General features: G+C 30.1%; 1 protein-coding gene across 2 annotated transcripts in view; it reads left to right on the top strand.

Annotated features, from left to right (window-relative positions):
* The window catches only part of LOC140434614 (putative fatty acyl-CoA reductase CG5065), a 132,243-nt gene that overhangs the window by 44,322 nt on the left and 64,503 nt on the right, over positions 1 to 23,418 (top strand). Inside the window, exon 2 of one of the 2 annotated variants that reach the window (XM_072523002.1) lies at positions 3,303 to 3,365. The exons of the other annotated variant lie outside the window; for it this stretch is intronic. The gene's annotated coding sequence lies outside the window, so the exon portion shown is untranslated. The remainder of the gene's footprint in view (positions 1 to 3,302; positions 3,366 to 23,418) is intronic. 2 annotated transcript variants of the gene reach the window in all.

Here is a 23,418-nt window from a genome sequence, read left to right as displayed (position 1 = left end):
TAAATGAAATACACGTAGTTAAACTAATTTTATTTAACTCACTCACTACAAAAAAAATTACTAACTAAATAACCAAATAGCAAATATCTTATTAATAATAATTATCTTATATCGCTTTACAAAATAAACACTTTGCTTATCGCATAAAAAATACAGCTGCGGCGTCTCTTCTCAAAGAGATGCCGATATGTTTTAGATATCGACAGCGAAGGCATGAACAAATTCCAGAAAAATATCGCTAACAAAGCATTGATAGAACGCCAAATAGAATTTTCTAAATATTACAGGACAGTAATTACAGTCATATAACAATATAATAAAACGGTTCACTATTTTGTATAATTATTTTGCAATATTTTTTTTTTAATTGAAATTCTTTTAAAATTTGCACAAGAAAAACTAAACCATATAGAAGTTTGTCAATGTTTTTAAAATGTTGTAGACCCTAGACAAAATGGTTCGTAAGTGTATGTGCAAAATACGGATTAACCATATTTTAGACGTAGCTGGGGTAGCTTTTATTAGCTGGACCAATTTACATTCAAAATGGTACGAAAACAAAGATGAAAAAAAAGGTCGAAAAATTTTTCGCAGAGATCTGAAGCTTTTAAGACATAGGTGGGGGTTACCAGATGACAAACAGATGAAAAAGTACTCGTATTTTTACCTTGCGTTTTTTTTAAAACAATAATTTATGATCACAATTTGATTTAGTTTAGTAGATTGCAGTTTTTTCCCTTATACTCGTATTTTACATAAACAATATCTACATCATTTTTTTATATCAAGAATATCTTTATTTTCCCGTCTTTTTAAATTAAAATTGATAAATAATTTACGGAGATATTTGTAAAAAAGTAGTTTTTTGCACTAATTTATAAATTTTATTTTTTTTTAATTAAATTAATACATTTGAACATCGAGGAATTACCGTCTTTTAAATCTGTGCGAAATTTCCCCCTATTTTTATCCCCCTAGTTTATCCTTGGGCTAAATATTTACACTATTAAACTTGCTTTATTAATGATGCTAGACACATTTAGCAAATTTCATAGGATTCTTTAAGACTTAATCTATCTCAGAAGTTAAATGCATATTGCGTTTTCATCGAAATTATTTACAAAATAAACGATTGAAAAATGGGTATGTTTTTTACTTATAAGCAATTGTAATAACTTCTATATTTTTAAGCTACAGACTTGTACGTACAACCATTGGATAGCTGGTAAAAAAACTCAAAACAAACAAACAAAAAAAAAAACAAACCAAACTGGACAACATTTTGGAGCGTGGCAGCTGCTACTCATCACGCCTTTTTTACGCATATTAAGATATATTACCGGTTTTCCATTATTTAAATGACCTTTCTCCTATTCACATGAATACATATAAAATTTGGGGCACGAGGACGGTATACTCTGTCATCTTTGGAGATGGGGGGGGGGGGGGTAAAACTTATGTTACCATTATTAATACTGCGACTCAATTTTTCCGATGATTCCCATATTTCATGGCCAGTAAAAACTATGTAGTTATTCATATTTCGAGAGCTACCCCAGATTAAAAAAAAAGAGGCTTCTAGCTGCAATGGAAGCTGAGATAATGTAAATTTTTTCTACGTGTTTCAATTTGAAGTTCTTCCGATCTCGAAAAAAAAAACGGAGCTGAAACAGTCATCCCCTCTACTTTCCTATGTCGATCTTTCGAAAGTACCTTCGTTTCGAAGGGCTGTAAGTTTTGAAAAATTGAATGAATTTTATAGCTATACGTTTCAATCTAAAGTTTAGATTTTCATTCTAAATTTGTGCAAATTACTTCTTAATGTTTATAAACAATGGAGATATGATTTTTTAAAAAATAGTCCCTAACTTCGTTCCGATTGGTTATAGAAGGTTTTTTTAAATTGTAAGTTTTTTTACCAGCTATCCAATGGTTGTACGTACAAATCTGTAGCTTGAAAAATATAGAAGTTCTTACAATTATTTATAAGTAAAAACCATACCCCTTTTTGAAACGTTTATTTTGTAAATAATTTCGATGAAAACGCAATATGCATTTAACTTCTGAGATAGTTTAAGTCTTAAAGAATCCTATGAAATTTGCTAAATGTGTCCAGCGTCATTAATAGAGCAAGTTCAATAGTTTAAGTATTTAGCATCAGGGATAAATAAATTAAATAACTTTTAAACTATTTGACCGATAGGGGGAAATTTCGTACAAATTTAAAAGACGGTAATTCCCCGATGTTCAAATGTATTAATAACATTTTGTTGTGTTATTAAAAAAATTAATAAAATTTAAAAATTAGTGAAAAAAACTGCTTTTTTGCAAATATCTCCGTAAACTATTTATCAATTGTAATTTAAAAAACGGGAAATAAAGATATTTTTGATATAAAAAGAATGATATAAATATTGTTTATGTAAAATAAAAGGGAAAAACTAAAAGACAAAAAAATCACATAAATTATTGTTTAAAAAAACGCAAAGTAAAAATACGAGTACTTTTTTATCTATTCGTCATTTAGTAGCCTCCACCTATGACCTATGTGTTGAGAGCTTCAGATATCTGCGAAAAATTTTGCCGTGAAATCGATGATTTTTCCATAACGAGACTGGGCTAAAGACCGTTTCTTACAACGACAGCAGAACAACTAGTATTGCCTCAAGAAAATTAAGGGGACTTGTTGGAAAACAGAACAGTGTATTAAAAAATTTTTATAGGAAGTTGATTCACATAATAAAAAGACAAAACTACAAAATCCTCCAGTACACCTCCAGATACAAAGAAAAGGTGTCAATAAGTAAGATACAATAAAAAAAGGACAGGAGACAGAAACAAATTTGCGAAATATGCATTAGAAATATATAGCGATCACTGTATAATTAAGAATAATGCAATAAAGAAAATAATTGATTAATCTATTTATATTTTTTAATCTAGCAAATTTAAATTTTACTTCAATAAAAAATAATATGAAAAATATGTTGGTCAATATAAATAGTATATTTAAGAATAGTGGAGGTCCAAGTTACCCGGTTACGTAAGTAAAATATGTTGCCCGTATAAGGGTTAATATAACATTAATAATTATTATTATTGTCAACACAGCAAAGTGCAAACATTATTGAATATTTTCATACAGATGTAAAAGTTATTAGGATGACAACAATGATTTTTAAAGTGCTCGATTTTCATAAAAAACAGTGTTAATTACATTATGAACAAATTAGTAATAAACAGACAAACAATGTAGTTTTTTTAGGATACTAGTAAAAAAAGCAATTTTGTACATTTTTCAGATACAATTACAGTCTTTTGACGGAGAATAGTGTCCAGCTGAGAACTCAATACTGTAGATATTGGTGAGTACCATTTTTTTGAAGGCACACTTGCTGCTGCAAAATATCACACATATATACTTAGTTTATTTATAAATTAACTTTATGATCAATAATTACAAAATAGGTACTACAAAATGATGGTTCAAGAGCATACAACCATTATAACCTTGAAATATTTTTTGATAGAATAATAGGCATGAACAATAAAAATCTACTTTCAACTCGATTTAAGATTTAAAAAGTTTTATATATTTAACAATAATTTACAACCCGGAAAATTCGATTATTACGTAATAGCAAAAAGTAGTACCGTCATTTCGTACAATGCCTCTCTTATTCCCAATCCACCTCTAAATTCAAACTGTGTGTTGTCTAATTTCTTCACATTTTTTTATATTACACGCCGTTGAATAACTTGTAGTATTTTTACAGTTTGGATCATGAGGCTAAATAATCTGTATTTATCACAAGACTTGAGATTATTTTTCTTGAGTAAGGGTAAAAAGATAGATTTTAACCGTTCATCAGGAATTTAACCGTCGTAGTATATTTTATTAAATAATTTCGTTAGACACTCCCTATTTTCGTCATTCAGGATTTTTCATATTTCTACTGAAACCTCATCAGGCCCTGACGCTTTCCTACTTTTTGAGTTTTTAATTGCCTGTTTCCCCTATGATATTAGAATTTGTATATTTTCAATAGATGGTAATGTTTCATTTATTTTTTCCCTATTATCTGTAAATAAGTCTTTGATGTATTTCTCCCAAGTTTGTTGTTTTTCTGCTTCTGTTAATTGGATATCTCCATTAGAGTTTCTTATAACTTGTAGTATTCTCTTTCGTGTATTACCCTTAATTTTTTTCCGTTTCTTATGTAAGTTATGTGTGTCGTGTTTGGTATTAAATTGTTGTATTTCTTTGTAATTTTCATCCATACAGCGTTCTTCAGCTTCCTTAATTTGCCTTTCTACTAGTTTCTTTATTTGCTTGTATTTGTCTTTATTTGTATTTTTGTATTTTCGTTTTTCTTCTATGAGCTTTATAATATCTGGTGTCATCCATTCTTTTCTGTTACTTTTTGGTACTTGGTTTTTTTCTACCCACAAACTTTTCGCCAACGTTAAGTACTGCCGCCTTCATTTTATGTTAGTATCTTTTTTTTTGTAAAAGTTTCTGTTAATGATGGTGCAATCGCTTCATTTATTTGTTGTTGACATTTTTTACCCTCAAACTTTGAAAAAACTAGTCTTAATTTTATTTTTTTTCTATTGTTTTCTCAGTTTAATCTTAACATTGGTAAGAAGTAAATTGTGGTCGGAGTCTGCATCAGCATTATTACTAGGCACTATTTTTCATGCTTTTAATCCCATTTCTAAACCTATTGTTAACAAGAATATAATCGATCTGGTTTCTTATCAGATTATTTTTTTCTAGTGCACTCTATGTATAAAGTCTCCTTGGTGGTAATTGATAACAGGTGTTTGTGATGACTAATCCTTTCTCTTTATATTATTGTACTAATCGGTATCCTCTTTTTTTTTCTTATTCCTAGATCATAATTATCTATAATATCTTCTGCTTTCCCTTTACCGAGTTTGAATTTTCGTAAAACCTTATTTTTGGTTACAACCATGTGTCCTTAGCATTGTGTTTTTTATTTCATGTCAAAATATGCCTTGGTGGTTAATTTTTTAGAGCCAAATGAATTTGCCACCCACAATTTAGGACTTTTTTAATCATGATTATTTTGGAGTTATTTTGTAATACGACGAGGTGGTTTTGGTGACTGTTATTATTATGTCATATTGACACTTACATTTTGTTTACCTATAATTGATCATGGTTCTTAGTGTCGAAGATTGTGCGAAAGCCGTTGCTCTGGTTGAAGATGGGCGAAATTATGAATATGTGGCTAGAGTATTACACACTCATCGCTCTACCATCCAAAGGATAGTAGAATGTTTTATACGAACTGCTTTAGATGATCGTTTTATACGAGTTAACGCTTTGCGGGATCGTCATTTAACAGCGGTACAAACAAGAAATCAGCTTCAAGAGGTTCGAGGTAATAATGTAAGTGTATTTACAGTTCGTCGAAGATTACATGAATTTGGTTTGCAAAGTTGCAACTGGGCCCAAATTACTTCCACGACACAGAGTGGCTAGACTACAATTTTCTAGGAAACATTTACATTAGAATTTAGGACAATGGAGTAATGACTTTCTACGGATGAGTCGAGATACTATCTTCAATCATCAGATGGCAGAAAACGAGAGGCGCACACTGAATTGGTATTTATTGAGGGTTCGTTGACTGCACATCGGAATATTGAGGACATTTTAGCGAATCACGTAGTACCCTTTTCTCAATATATCGACGATGATTTTCTATTATTGCAAGATAATGCGCGACTCCACTCTGCAATGTGTGTCACGCAAGATTTAGAGAAAGTTAGTATTAATAAAATAAACTGGCCGGCGTGTTCGTCAGATCTGAACTCAATAGAGCACATTTGTGACATGCTTGGTAAAAATATTAGAGGTCGCGAAGTCACACCAACTTCAATTAACAAACTTCGCTTGGCTCTAGAAGAGGAATGGCAAAACATCCAGCAAGGTGATATTCGCAACCTCATACACAGCATGAGCCGACGTGTACAGGCAGTTATACAGGCTAGGAGAGGCAATACCAAGTATTAAGTTATTTTTTAGTATCCACAAGGAAACTAAGTTCCTGTAGCTGGCTGTATACCATGTATCACAAAAAATTTATTTAAAATCCTTTATAAAAGGTATATAATAAAACACCCAATCGGGCTACATCACAAAACGTTTTCGGAATCTATATTACATCATAAGTGTGTCTAGGTGTACATGTTTTGAGTCACTAAATATTTGGGTAAAAACCTGTTAAATGTTAAATTTAAATTTAGGTTATATTATACGTAGGACTCTACATGCGGTTGCTGGTCCTTAGACAAGTGTCTACGAGGACTTGTTGATAGCAACTGATGATGCATTTTTTACTAGTTTTTTTTTGTTATTTGTGTACTTAGGTTAAATTACATTTAATTTTTTTTATGTTTTGTTATTGTTATCATTGTTCATTAAAACCAAGATCATGTCGGTGCTTTTATTCATTATTTAAATACAGTGCTTCTGAGATGTCGATATGACATTCCTTCAAAATCAGTCACCAAAGCTCCCATCGTCGCATTACAAATTAATACAAAAGATAATGGTAATAATAGGAAAAGTCGTAAATTGTTGTGGGTGGCAAAGTCATTTCGCTCCTAAAAATGAACAAATTCATATTTGACAAATGACACAAATAACATAATACTAAAAAGACATGGTTGCAACCGAAAAACAAGGTTTTACTAAAATCATCTAATGAAATTATTCCACAGGATGTTTGAAAGTTAGGCTAAAAAACCAATTTTCGATTAACCTAGTCTAATAAGTAAATACAAAATTTTATTAAAAAACTCACTATACTAAATTAAAATTTATAAATTTTTACATAGTGTGTTAAAAAATCAACAAAATAGAGATAAAAATAAAAACTTAGATACTTTGAATCCAAGTTTTCTCCATTGCGTTTTTTTGCATCTGAGTCTATGTGGCGTGCGCAAACGCTCATTTTTTATTTGATGAATTGATGTCACTGATATTTCTAAGATTATCTTGATGATTAGGGTTTGTTTGTTTAAGACGTTTTTGAGATATTTGCACAAAAATAGTCTAATAGTAATAAATCGGAAGATCTTGCTGGCTGGTCACCCAGCCAGTTATAAGTATATCATTCCCATCCATTTGTCTAAGAAAAATTCATTTAAGTAATGTGGAACGCTAAATTTTTGTGATACACCATACTGATTAAATCATATGTCAAATTGTTATCAACAACATTCATTATTACAGGAATTACTTTATTTCACAACACACCTAATTATTTTTACACACAAAATTAATGCATTTTAGATGGGAACTGAATGAATCAACTAAAAAAATAAATTTTGATAATACCAGTGCTGATTCTACCTGTCTAAATAGTAAATTTTAAAGATCTGTATGTTCTATATTCCCGCATCCATCTGAAATTAATATCACTAAATTTGTGCCATTGTAACGGAAATTCATTGAAAAAAATCTTAATTCTCAAAATGAGATTCTGTTTTGAGAGAAAATTCTGTTCTACGATCAAAACCTTCATCAGATAATTTTTTAAACTGCATTTTTTATAAGCAGAAAATATTTTTTCTGAAGAATGTTACAAAGTGATTATACACTTATATTACGTTCTACTAAAGTTTTTTTTCAAATGGATGTACAAGGCTTTTCTATAAATTTTTGCTTAACGCCCAAGGATTTTTTATCATTACTCGCGGTATTTGGTCGCCACTTTTAGGGGAATTTTTAGTTGAACCCACCATTTCAAAATGTTTCATAATTCTACAAACTTCAGTGGTTGGATTACGATTTATATAATGTATTGTTAATCCATTAACACCCAAATTATTTTTTTTTAATTTTAAAATTTTACTGGTATGTAATTATCAGTAATTTTTAATATGGAAATTTTCATGAAATTATTTTATATAGGTATTTGCATTTTTGAGTTTTGACTCGTCCGTCATATAAACAGATCACTCGGCGTTAGTGGTATCATATTACAAGTATGTATGAATGAGTAACAATCAGTTATAGGAATTAACATTTTATTTGCGCCTTATAAAAATGAGTTTATGTTTTATGATATTGTAAAAAACAATTTTTAAACAATGTTACAGTCCATTTTCCACAATATGTTAGTGGTTTGGCTTTGCAATTTTCCCCTGGACATCGTCTCTGCCCTTCATGTTTCTCCATGAAGTATTCTTTGCCATCGAATTGTATGTCCATAAATACTTTAGATGTTGATCTTGTCGATCTTCCTAGTATACTTCTTGTAGTAAGATCAAGTTTAGGTAGGGAACTCCATACAGATCGACGAAAACAGGGTTGGTCAATGCAGAAAAAAACGTAATAATTGATACAATACACTACAATATAAAATTTAAATGGGCAAACCCTTAGAGGCTAAGCAATAATTGAACACCTCAGTGACGAAGAACATAAAATTACTTTAATATAAAAAAACTTAAATGTCAGTATTACGTACCCACGTTAATTCTTATAAAAATACTAAATATTGGTTAAGGAAATTTCCTTACAATTTAATAATAAATAGATTTCAATTACTAGCGTCATATAAACTTATAATTAGTAATAATAATAAATATATAATTACATACCTAAATACATAAGTTGTCTTTTTCCGATAAGGAGGCATTATCATCATCATGAGTTTCCTCATTACCCACAGAAATAATAATTGGTTCTATTATTTCTTCTATTAACATACAGAAATTCCATAATGTTTCTTCCTCTGCTATGACACGTCTTACAGCTTTTTGCCAATTGTCAGATAAAATTTTTGATATGGAATCAGATAATACGAACATCTTGAAGTTTAAGTGTTGTGTTTGAGCCCAAATTAGTTTTATGGAGTTAAGTTAATCACCACAGTGATAAGGTGGTAACCGCAATACTTTAACTCCATGTTCTTTTGCCATTTCACCTACATTATACTTCCTAAATTTGGTGAATAGTGTTTACATAGCTGCAATAACCCTTTTTGAGTAAATCTTCTGCTGTGACTACTAGTTCATTGGTTATTAGTCAGTCCAAGTGTTCTTGCTTTCTCCATTTAGCGTTAGGTAACGGTTCCTTTAATCTTGAATGGTAACTGGCACTGTCCGTGACTTATAGAATTGGTCAGTAATAAATCTATCATTTGACTGAAATACTTTTTAAAAACATCAACAGTCATTACTTCATGGCAGTCGTTCGTAAAATTTGAAATAAAATCTAGCAAGCCTCCATCAACAAATCCTTTATCTCCTCCAATATAAGTGATAATTAAACGGTGATCTTTACCATTTGAAAATTTTAAGCTCGTAGACAAACCTTCTATAAATACCGGATGAGCATTTTTAACCATTTTATCTTGCCAAACTTTTTTTACAAAATTCGGTTCATTTATCCATGTTTCATCTCAATAAAAAATATTTTTGCCTTCTCCCCTCAATTTTCGAATTTTTCTTAAAATATATGCTCCAACAAACAATTCCGTTTTTCTCTATAACCGCAGATTTTCTATTGTTACTCTCACAAACGAATCCTAATTGGAAGATTCGTCTTCATTAAGGTCTACTAAAAGTTTATTCAAAGTAGGAATTTTTCTTTTGTAAATAAAACGAATGAACTTTTCTTCGAATCGATTGTTTCACAGCATCGTCTGTATGAATGGGTTTTTTTCCCTGTTGACGTTTTAGGTACTTCTGTAATACTTCCACTTTTTCTTTGTTTTAAAAGTATATACTTAATTGCTTCTCCAACTCCGGTCATATCTGAATACTTAGAAACTATACTCCAAACGGTACTTGTAAAATCATGTACCAATCGGTTCATGTACAAGAGCATCATGTACATTTAACACTAAGTTTTTACTGGCACCATTAAATGACACTTTATTTACGCAGGAGTAAAACTAGAAGTTTGTGAAATTGTTACTACACAAGTTTACTTAATAATATCGCTTTTTGAAGTTATACTTCTATACGCACGGTCGGCGTTGGAAATTTGCATGAGAGTGAATCTGTGAAACCATTACATATGTAAGATAATGAGTAAAAGAGAGACAGAAGATATATTTTCTCTCTCTTCTTCTCTCGAGAATAAAAATGTTCCTTTTGTATATATATTTAATATTATATATATTATATATAATATTGTATATATGTTCGGATAAGTTGTATATATTATATATATATATATATATATATATATATATATATATATATATATATATATATATATATATATATATATATAATATTATATATAATATAATATGTATTAATATTATTATTTATGTGATATGTTTAGTATTATTTAAAATTAAACGTTTATAATTATTATTTTAGGCTTTTGTATTTCACAATAATCACTGTTTTACCGAGAACTGTCAATTTTGAAATCCGTTAGTGTCATGTCTAATTAGCAAATCCTTTACGTGTTTGGTTCATACGCTGGTGGTTGTGAGTTTGAATCCCAATTATGAATTTTCTTTTTTATTTTTGAAATATTTAAAAACCTTACGTTAATCTTATTAAATATATGTAATATACGCAAAAAACATAAATTTTAAAATAAAATGAAAATTTACAACATAATCCGAGTTGTTGGTTTTTTATTTTTATCTTCGTAAAGTAAGTTATGTATATTGGCAGTTCTGATTTCTCGTACTTATGAATATTACATTTTAATTTATATTGTATAATTATATTGAATTATGTTGCAGTGTATTATTGTATTGTAATTTTTATATTATTAACAAAATAAACAATGAATTTTACTGCAGAGTATGTGTAAATTTTTTTTTGCATTCAACTTTTTTTATACATATATAAAAATAAAAATATATATTTTCATTAAAATATTGATACAATCCTTCATTTACTATACTCCTATTACAGGTCAAATGTTTATATACTACAAACGATGCACCAGATACCTATATAACTAATTCTTTTTCTCTTTATGCTCTCTCTTACCTATAGCATTACATATGTAATGATTGTGCAGATTGACTTCTATATAAATTTTTAACGGCGAACGCGTGTATAGAAGTATAACTTCTACCGGCAGTCCCACTGGACTGCCACACTCGTTTTTTATTACAGAACTAACAGTGCTGCGTGTTATAATCATATGATTTTATAAACACAACATGTTATTCTTAACTAAAATGATTCAAAATCTGCAAAACACGTTCGTTCTGCTATTTTGAAATTTTAATCCTTTCTAAGAAAGTTGAGGGCTTATAAATTGACCCTCTCAGTTTTGGAAATTGACAATATTTTGTACCAACAAAGATTACGTACTTATATCATTTGTTGATTAAAATCACTATAAAATTTAAGACATGAATTGAAATAAATTGGTATGTTTAAAAATTTTAGGTAAAACCCAAACATTTTCAGTGAAATGCTGAATATTTTATTTTAAAAAATCTCCGTCATTGTTTTATGTTATATTGGGTTGGATTTCACTTGCAATAAAATTTGTGCTATCAATCATTTTTAAATGTACTATAAGTGAAACTTCTTTAAAGCTGATTATATGCGATATTATACCTACTTATTCTCACACGAAATCAAAGTTTTTGTTCATTTTTAGAAAAGGTATTAACAATTTTCAAATAATCGACTTTTTAGCTATTTTTGCCTTAAGTAAACAGCAAATTAACAAAAATAACTTTATAAACCTTTATTTTAAAAGATATTCTAAGCTTTTCAGTAAAATTGTGTCACTTTTCCATATAATTTACCGGTTTTCATCTTAATATTTAAAATGAAATAACAATCTTACATTGTTTATACAGATATTTTTTATAGTAAAAGTAAAACTGACGTTGAATATTTTGCATATTTTGTTCATTACATATTATTATCACCAAATATATTAAAAGCACATACATGTATCTTGGGAAGATCATTAGTTCCCTGGTCTAATATCATTATTTTACTTTGGAGAATGATGCACTCTCACGCATTAAACAAAAAATTGAATTGAACTGTATTGAATTAGTAATTGAAATATGAGCAAGTTTATCACTTTTTCTATATACTGAATAAAACTTGAATAAAATAACTGTTTGCAATAGCAACTATTTATCTTTATTTCATTTAAAGGTATTTGCAGTTAAAATAGTATATAGATGGAATTATGAGTGTCATTTAGTGATATATTAACTGACATATATTATTTCGTGTTGCCTTTTTACTAATATATTTCTAAGACAGAATTCTATTGTAGTGTATTGCAGAAATAACAAAAATGACCTCGAATCTTCAACACATCTCTTTGCAACATGTTTACTACGTTAATGCAATATTTGTATATCTGAGTTATTAACCACGTAGATTTCCTATCTTCGGAGAACTTTCTATATTAAGAAGTACGTACCTACTATTGATTGATTTTAGGTCATTGTCATTTGAAAATACAGATGAGCTATTAGATAATATTTGTTGTGCGTAGGTTGTATATTTCATTTTACACCTTAAAAATCAACGAAATGAATGAAAACATCTAGAGGGGATTCTCTCTCATTAAAATGAAATTTTGCTGTCGAAACATGAGTCGCCGGAATTAACTGACTTCATAGGATTTTTTAAAAGTATTTAGTTAATTTTTCCTTGGTTATATCTCTAAACAAATTAGTGATATTTTAATGATTTATTCTAAAACTTATACATGTATATATATATATATATATATATATATATATATATATATATATATATATATATATATATATATATATATATATATATTCATTAATTATGTGTATCATTATACATATTCATCAACTAGTGAATTTAGGGGTTAATCGGTCATTCAGGTTGGCAAATAAAAGAATAATATAATAAAATAGTCGACTCCTTTTTTTTTATTTGCCAACCTGAATGTCCGATTAACCTCTGAATTCACTAGTTGAATACCTTTGATATATATATTTTAGTTTTGAGTTTTTTAAACCGTAGTATATTTAATATAAAATGGACAGTCCATTAATGTTTGTGTCCCGTTTTACGTTTTGAATCTAGACAAAGGCAAGGGTTTCCTGCCGAAACGTTGATTGCCATGGAAAATAAAATCTTTTTCCACATGTAATATATATTTTATTGAACCTAAACCCAAGAAATACTAATTTTATATTATATTATATATATATATATATATATATATATATATATATATATATATATATGGTATATATTAAAATGTGGTCATTAAGAAGAATGATGCGCATACCTTGGGTGGATAGAGTTCGAAACGATGACGTCCTTAAGAGAGCCGGCGTGGAAAGAGAACTCTTTAAATTAATTAAAAAACCCAAGATTGGTTACCTTGGGCACATATTGAGAGGAGCAAAATATGAAATACCACAGTTAATCCTACAAGGGAAGATCGAAGGTAGGAGAGGAGCCGGCCGCAAACAATTATCCTGGTTAAAGAATATTAAAGAATGGACAGGAATACACAATACAGGCGAGCTGTGTCACGCTGCCAAGAACAGAATTCTAGTAATGAGATAGTCGCCTACGCACTTTGGTGTATGGCATGTTAAGAAGAAGAAGATATATATATATATATATATATATATATATATATATATATATATATATATATATATATATATAACCAAACAACACAGTTTATTAGGGTTGCAGTCAGAAAATTGGCCGGGATGTTAATGAAACACTCTTATGACTTTTTGTCTAGCTTTCGGAATGGTTTTATTCCTTTTTCAAGACACTGTAATAAGAAAAAAAAATGTAAATATTTATCAAATATCACAAATCTTCAGTGCAACTTACTAGTCGTTGATATTATTTATAAAAGCATAGACACTCAACATTAATAACACACACATAAAATATAAAATAGTGGACAAAATACATTTTAAAATTGTTTAAAACTTCAAACTAGTAAAAATTTTGTTTGTCATCTTTTACTGGTGTGTTTTAACTCTGGCACATAGAGAACAAAAAGAAAAAAAAATCCTATGATTAAAAAGTAATTAGGTGTACTTAATATTATATTTCTTTTTAAGAAATACTAGAGGATATATTTTATTGAACCTAAACCCAAGAAATACTAATTTTATATTATATTATATATATATATATATATATATATATATATATATATATATATATATATATATATATATATATATATATATATATATATGGTATATATTAAAATGTGGTCATTAAGAAGAATGATGCGCATACCTTGGGTGGATAGAGTTCGAAACGATGACGTCCTTAAGAGAGCCGGCGTGGAAAGAGAACTCTTTAAATTAATTAAAAAACCCAAGATTGGTTACCTTGGGCACATATTGAGAGGAGCAAAATATGAAATACCACAGTTAATCCTACAAGGGAAGATCGAAGGTAGGAGAGGAGCCGGCTGCAAACAATTATCCTGGTTAAAGAATATTAAAGAATGGACAGGAATACACAATACAGGCGAGCTGTGTCACGCTGCCAAGAACAGAATTCTAGTAATGAGATAGTCGCCTACGCACTTTGGTGTATGGCATGTTAAGAAGAAGATATATATATATATATATATATATATATATATATATATATATATAAATATATATAACCAAACAACACAGTTTATTAGGGTTGCAGTCAGAAAATTGGCCGGGATGTTAATGAAACACTCTTATGACTTTTTGTCTAGCTTTCGGAATGGTTTTATTCCTTTTTCAAGACACTGTAATAAGAAAAAAAAATGTAAATATTTATCAAATATCACAAATCTTCAGTGCAACTTACTAGTCGTTGATATTATTTATAAAAGCATAGACACTCAACATTAATAACACACACATAAAATATAAAATAGTGGACAAAATACATTTTAAAATTGTTTAAAACTTCAAACTAGTAAAAATTTTGTTTGTCATCTTTTACTGGTGTGTTTTAACTCTGGCACATAAAGAACAAAAAGAAAAAAAATCCTATGATTAAAAAGTAATTAGGTGTACTTAATATTATATTTCTTTTTAAGAAATACTAGAGGATATATTTTATTGAACCTAAACCCAAGAAATACTAATTTTATATTATATTATATATATATATATATATATATATATATATATATATATATATATATATATATATATATATATATATATATATATATATATATATATAAAATGTGGTCATTAAGAAGAATGATGCGCATACCTTGGGTGGATAGAGTTCGAAACGATGACGTCCTTAAGAGAGCCGGCGTGGAAAGAGAACTCTTTAAATTAATTAAAAAACCCAAGATTGGTTACCTTGGGCACATATTGAGAGGAGCAAAATATGAAATACCACAGTTAATCCTACAAGGGAAGATCGAAGGTAGGAGAGGAGCCGGCCGCAAACAATTATCCTGGTTAAAGAATATTAAAGAATGGACAGGAATACACAATACAGGCGAGCTGTGTCACGCTGCCAAGAACAGAATTCTAGTAATGAGATAGTCGCCTACGCACTTTGGTGTATGGCATGTTAAGAAGAAGAAGATATATATATATATATATATATATATATATATATATATATATATATATATATATATATATATATATATATATATATATATATAACCAAACAACACAGTTTATTAGGGTTGCAGTCAGAAAATTGGCCGGGATGTTAATGAAACACTCTTATGACTTTTTGTCTAGCTTTCGGAATGGTTTTATTCCTTTTTCAAGACACTGTAATAAGAAAAAAAAATGTAAATATTTATCAAATATCACAAATCTTCAGTGCAACTTACTAGTCGTTGATATTATTTATAAAAGCATAGACACTCAACATTAATAACACACACATAAAATATAAAATAGTGGACAAAATACATTTTAAAATTGTTTAAAACTTCAAACTAGTAAAAATTTTGTTTGTCATCTTTTACTGGTGTGTTTTAACTCTGGCACATAGAGAACAAAAAGAAAAAAAAATCCTATGATTAAAAAGTAATTAGGTGTACTTAATATTATATTTCTTTTTAAGAAATACTAGAGGTCCATCTTAGGTGATTTTAATTTTTAAACCTGTCTTAATGGTATGCAACATGTTATGCATAGAAGTGTAATTTGTGTGGGTATGGGTACAGTTAGATATTAATTTTATTTTGGATGTTTTTCCAGTAAGTAACAATAAATGTTGCTCAGTTTATCTATGTCTGACTTTTTATTGATGCAAGATGTACTAGATTTAATGGAACACATTTCCAAGAAAACACGTTTTGAATGGTTCTTTTCCTTTGCCAAAATACAGGAATCCTCGAAACTAAATTCATGTTTCAACGTTAATGCATGTTCTGTCAATGCACATGCATTTATTGCATTTTACTATCTGTACCTAAGTTTTAAAGAATTTTAAAATGTATTTTGTCCACTATTTTATATTTTATGTGTGTATTATTAATGTTGAGTGTCTATGCTTTTATAAATAATCTCAACGACTAGTAAGTTGCACTGAAGATTTGTGATATTTTATAAATATTTACACTTTTTATACTTATTACAGTTTCTTGAAAAAGGAATAAAACCATTCCGAAAGCTAGACAAAAAGTCATAACAGTGTTTCATTAACATCCCGGCCAATTTTCTGACTGCAAACCTAATAAACTTTGTTGTTTGTTTATATTGACAGTCACTAATATCCAGTAATTCTTATATATGGGATAAAAGATGGAACCAAGTAAATATCTTTTTTTTATTTAAAACTAATGTGCTCAGCTACTAAGGCCACTTCAGAAGGAGTATCAATAGTATCCAATGCCCCTTTAATGTCAAATACAGCAGTGACGAGACTTCTTGACTTTTGTTGAAAGCATCGGAAATATGGCTTTGGAGAATTACTAGATTGTATTGAGTTAAACAATTTCATCGAAATCTCGACGGTTCTTTAGGAATTATTTTATATTTGTCATATTTAACTTAAAATGGCTAGAGCAAATGCCACAATTTTAATGAGATTCCAAAAAAACTCGTCCTCGGCCATAAAAGTAAAACAGCTTGTGTCGGCTGAGAATTGTTACCAATGAAATTTTATCTAAATGAACTTATTTGTTGTAAGAGTAGTTCATTTAAAGCAAATTTCATTGATGGCAATTTTGTGGTGATACAAGTAAAGTAATATACTTTTCTTCCATGATTTACTGATGACGAGTTTTTTTATCTCATAATAAAAACCAGTTTGTATTCTAAATTTCTAAATAACAGAAACATAAATTACTTAATATTTTGAAAGTGAGAGCTTAAAAAACATACTTTTTCTATCGTTTAATCGTCTAACCTACTTTGCACAAATCTGCACATATAGCCGGTTGCGGAACAAGCCCTTTCAGCCTTCAAGCCCTTTCAGCTGGACGGTTTTAAGGTCATCAAATAGTCATAAACCATAGACAAATGATCCCCTTTCACTACTTCGGTCTCATAAACGGTCATTTTATTTTTGAAACTCTTTTTTTTTGGTGGGATGCATTTCGAAAGGGTAGGTGTAGACGGTGCAGTCGGGAGAGGGAGAGAGGGCGACGCGACGATGCAGTTCAATTACGCTTGGGGTACGTGCTACCTGCTAGCGCGATAGAATGGCAAGTTGCCAAATCACTGCGTTGAATAAAGGCGCTAATAAAGACATGAAGAAACTTATTTCGAATTTGATACGTTAGCGGAGTAGCACTGCTAGATCCAGCACAGTTTGCTGGATCCAGCATGTAAAAAAACGCTGGATCCAGCTGAATTGCTGGATGCTGGGTTCAGCAATTGTAGTCTTTAGTCGAAAACTTGAATATTTGGGAAATATAATAATAATACGACCTACTTTGGACCATACTTCAAGGTAAGATCTATGAAAAAGTAGGTGCAGAAAGAAAAAGAATATCTTGGTTATATAACCTACGAAATTGGTTTTAACTTGACTACCACCGGGCTTTTTAGGGTAGCAGTCAACAAAATCACAACAGTTATGAAAGTATAACATCCGTAACGGATAGTCACCATAAGAAAAAGGTTAAACTGTTTCAACAAGAACGCTGAAATGTACTATTTGTGTAATTATAGCGTAAAAAGGCAACATTCATTAAATCATTAATATTCATAAGACCCATCTTATAGAAAAGGAAAGTACGAGGTGTTCGATTGTTTGAGACTAAAGTATTGCATCAATATTTTGAAGTTCGATTTTATTTTGATCTTATCTAACTGTGCGTCCAAACGTGCGATTATTTTATATTACTAGCTATCCAATTTAATGCCCACATTAAAATACTATTATAGTAGAATTTTTCAATTCGCTTGCAATAAATAGAACATTAGGTTGTTTAAAACAAAACTGATCCATTAGATAATGTTTAATTTATACTGATATTATGATGCTATTAGGATTAGAACTCATTTGGATGTTCCATCGGTTTGTTCTCCACTACAAGCTTACATCTAATTAGATCTTTAGCTGTGGTAATGCTCTTCGTTTTCTGCGTGGATATGTTCATAATAAGCTGACGTCATGCTTAGTAAACCTGTCAACTTGTCATTGTAGATATTTTTCTGTATAGCACAGTATACCAATTCTGCTATATCCGAGTCTGATTCCTAGTCGTAGCGGTCCCACATCTCCTATTATTCATCCATTGGTATGTTGAACAGGAACGGGCTGAGACCATCTCCCCGTCTGATTCCCTTCAGGTTGATATGTTAGCCGCACTGTTGTCGTTTGTTTTCATTTTCATCGTATTAATTAGTAATTTTTCCTCTGCAGGACCGTCTTTTGTAAACGTGTAAACATATTTATACAAACAAGACAGAATTAATGTTGATAATCTGAGTAGTTAAACCGTTGCCAGATAGTATAGAAGACAAATGGATGAGGAAATGCAGAGCCTGGAGGCAAGAAAAATGTGGAGGAATTGTGGACAAAATATAAATACTAAAAACTGAGAAGGCATCGGAACTATTGGGGTAAACCAAACCAGTTAAACAAAATGAATGATTTGACTAGAAGCCAAGAAGCAATAGGTAACAAAAATAGAGCATACCTAAAGACAAATCAAGCTCCATGCACAAGAAGAGCAAAGGGGCAATACCGGTCTCTAAGAAGAGAATAAAAAATTATATAGAAGAAAAACAAGACAATTTGAGTAAAAACATTTGGAAAGCATAGAATGACTAAGAAATGAAAACGAAACTCGAAAGTTTTACAGAAATCTAAACAAAATGAGTAAAAAGTTTAAGCCAAAAACAGAAAGCTGTAAGAATGGTAAAGAAAAATATCCTAAGTGATACGGCCTCAATCTTGAACAGATGGGTTGAATTTTTCGACCCAAAATTTATTGGCCATCATCAAAGAAGCAAAAAAACACCCTATAAAATCGAAATGATTAGAATTTGTTTAAGCTCTATAAGAGTTCGGCAAAAATGGTGGCGATGCATACACATGACTACAAACACTGCATAAACTTTTACTTCTTGTCTGGCAAAATAAGACCACGTTGTGTGAATGGCCCCAAGGCGTAATATGCCCGTTACATAAAAAAGACGATCAGCTCCAGTGTGACAACTACAGAGGTATAATTCTGTGAAAAACTGCTTACAAAATACTAGCAAATATTCTTTACGAAAGGCTACAACACAGTGAGCATAGTTGGAAAATACCAGGCCAGATATACTCCAGAAAAATCAACAATTGATTAGATTAATTCAATAAGACAGATCCTTGAGAAAACATTATCTCAGAAAAACTTATCCGATTAACAAGAATGGCAATGTCTATCTTAAAAGCGAGTGTTAGCATACAGGGAGAAAATTTTCGATCCTTTGATATACATGATAAACTCAGACAAAGGGATGCCCTGACTGGCCTCTTACTTAACGCTGCCTTGGAAAAGACTGTCAGAGAGGCGAATTTTAGCATAAGCTGATAACATTAACATAATAGAGCATAGCAAGCGAAATGTTGAGCAATATTTCCTAGAATTGGAAACGGCGGCGAAACAGGTCGGTCTAGTCATCAACGAAGACAAAACCGAGTACGTTGTTGAATACTAAGGATCCTATAGCAAATGAGGAACGGGAAATAGTTTTTAGAAATCATGTCTTTAAACGTGTTGACAGCTTCACATACCTTGGCTCGCTAGTGACTACTAGCGGCGACCGCGACAAGCAGAGGCCGACCGCGAATTAGGTGGTCAGATGGAGCTAAGACCGACTTAGGGATACTAAAAATCAGAAGATGGCAACACGTCTCCAAAAACCGAGCAGAATGGCGACGAATCTTAGAGCAGGCCAGGATTTTTAGAAGATTGCCGAGCACATCTTAAAACTTCTTGATTTCTAGTATGGTCAGTCCATGGAATTTTTAGAATGCGGCAAAATATCACAACTCATGGTTTACCATAATGAGCAAATTGTGATCGTCTTGGCTTCCATTTCATAAAGTAGGATAATATAACAGATATAAAGTATTTTATCGTGCGATATCGCAGAGTTAGATCGAGACCTCGGGTGGTAAAACATTTTCTCAATTTTAGAAATACGTTTACGGGCTGTTCTATTTTAGATTTTACTTCTTGTTTTGAGCCTAAGGTTTCATGTGTCCAGAATCCTAGATATTTAAACTTTTTAACTTGTTCAATTAGTGTGTCAGTTAATAAAATTTTGTGTTTAAAGTGTTTTTTTGTGATTACATTTTTTTCTTTTCTTTGCATTAATTTCAAGGTCATATTTTTCACTTTCGCTTACTACATTGTTCAGCAGATTTTGTAGTTTTTGCTTGCTTCCGACAATTAATACCGTATCGTCGCCATATCAGATGTTATTAACAATTTTTCTATTGATTTTATTATCTTCTTGTGTCCCAGCTAGAGCTCTAACAAAGATCTTCCCTGAGTACAGGTTGAATGATGATGGCAATGGTATACAACCTTCTCTAACTCTTCTTTGGATTTATATGGTCTAAGTGTTTCCCTTCTCCATTATAATAAATGCATTTTGGTTGCAACAAAGTTCAGGCATTATGTTTATATTACTGGTATAGATGTGTTTTTTTTTTTGTAAAGGTTCTATTAGCTGTTCGTGCCTGACTTTATCATACACAAATATGCATCTTTTTGTTGATTGCGACATTTTTGTACAAGCATGATGAAACTTAACTAGGCCTCTTGTGTTTATATACCATTCTTTAAAGCAAATAATTGTTCTGGGTACATATTCTTTTCGCAGTTTTTATTAATTCTGGTATCAATTATTTCAGAAATAACTTTAACATATGGAACATTTAACATATGGATGATGTTTAACATCGTCGAAAGCCGTTACATTTTTTGGTGTTGTTGAATTTAGGGAGGAATATAGAGTAGATGTTAGTAAATTTTTGTGGAATTTTATAAGTTTTGTATGTTATTAAAGATTTGTGCAAGAAGATCTAAGTTATCTTCTTCTAAGAGCTTTTCCAGTTTTCATATTTTTTAATGCGGATTTTAGTTTTGATATTAGAATAAATTATGTTAAATGTTTATTGCTCTTGAGATTTTGTTCCCTGATGTCTAATAATAGATTTTGTATCTATCTTTTCCATTCATCATTTTTTTCTTCCAATGTTATCAGGACCCTATGATCCATACTTTTTATGTGACACTATTATTTTTATTTTTCATTATTTCCTTTACTTTTTTGTGGGGAAGTTTGTCTTTTTTTTGTAAGTGTTCTATCTCTTTACATGTTTCTCTAAGCCGCCTTTCCTTTACCTCCACTATTTTTTTTTGTTACTTGTTTTGTATTTTCGGATGTTGGTTTAAATTGATTGATTCACTCCATTTGATGATTTCAAATGGAGTAATACCGTAAATATACAAAATATTTGAAATATTTATAAAATAACCGAGTTACTACGGTACAATGTTGAACCAAATTCAATTTTAGTTATAAAATACTATATCGGACCATAGAGTAACAAAATAATTCTCATATTTCAAAAGCTACACCGTAGATCTTGTTACAATTTTATTCGTCGCATTGGCTTTTAAGATCCGATAATTGTGCAGGGAGATTCTACATATTGTTTATCAATATTTCGAGGCATTATTGTGAGGACAACGAATTATAAAAACTGCGAGAATTAGTTGTGGCCTCTCATATCAATGTATCGTTAATGCAGTTTAAAAATAGACGGCTGTAAGCAACAAAAATTATATTTGGTCTCGGAATTATATGATCCAATGTTTGATTGGGTTACAATTAAACATTGGTTCACAGCCTGAAAAGTGGGTTACTGATAAAAACTGTATACTTAAGTCAACTATTATTTATTTATTTTTTAAAGAGAACGGTCATTTCCATACATTGTAATTTTAATAAGAAATTAACAAAAACTTAATTTTGTACATTTATGTACTTAAAAAAAAACAACTCTAACAAAAATGCGTATTACATTGCATACAAAGATATCTTGACTCAGGAGTTTTCAATTGAGCGTTTTTTTTTGTCCAGTTTTAGCAATATATTCATAACAAACAACACATCGACGATTACTGGAACCTACGTGTTTCAAAAAATGACTCGTTAGGATTGGGGTTTTTTTGAATGGACTTTACTAGGCATACTACGAGGTTCTCTTTGAATTTTGTTATAGTCATTTTCTCATTTAACACTTCTTGGTGTAAAATATAGAAATTTACTAACGTAGCACCCACAAGCAGTTCAATTGCTAACTTTCTATACCACTTTACTCTTTTTTTCAATGAGGTGGTGTATGTTTTTATTTGGTCAGATATATCGATGTATGTTTTATGTTTATTGTAGTCAGTTACAACTTTCTACTAAGAGAGTTCGAAAGTGTGTTTTCTACTTAAGAGTATATACATCGCGTTTGGTTCTCAGAGTTCCAACTAAATGAGTGTTTCTGTTCTGTAATTTATGGGCTAGAGAAATATTTGTATAATAATTATCTGTATAAATTGCACATCCTTTATCCAGTAAGTTATTAGACAAAGTCAGTATGGGAATGGGCATATAATTGTATAAACGGTATCAGATAACAAGACCTCATTAATCAAATAGATTTGTTTTTGTGCAAATCGGCATATGATGAACACGGCTTTAATAAACCATATCAGTCATTAATACCGTGTAAATTATTATTAACCAATAAAATGTAAGATCTCACGGAATGTAACACAATAGCAAAAAATAATATTACTTTGATATCAATTTGCAATGTACCGAAAAATCATTAATAGAAAAAACATAAGACATTAAGAATCACGAAAGCTTCTATGGGTAACAGATTTTGTAATATCACTGTATTAAGCGTAATAAACATAATTATGACATAAATATCCTAAACACCGTATATATTACAATAAAAAACTACATT

Source organism: Diabrotica undecimpunctata, chromosome 2, assembly GCF_040954645.1.
Source record: "Diabrotica undecimpunctata isolate CICGRU chromosome 2, icDiaUnde3, whole genome shotgun sequence".
NCBI lineage: Eukaryota > Metazoa > Arthropoda > Insecta > Coleoptera > Chrysomelidae > Diabrotica > Diabrotica undecimpunctata.
The sequence above is the reverse complement of the archived record's forward strand: the minus strand, read 5'-3'. Positions and strand labels throughout refer to the sequence as shown.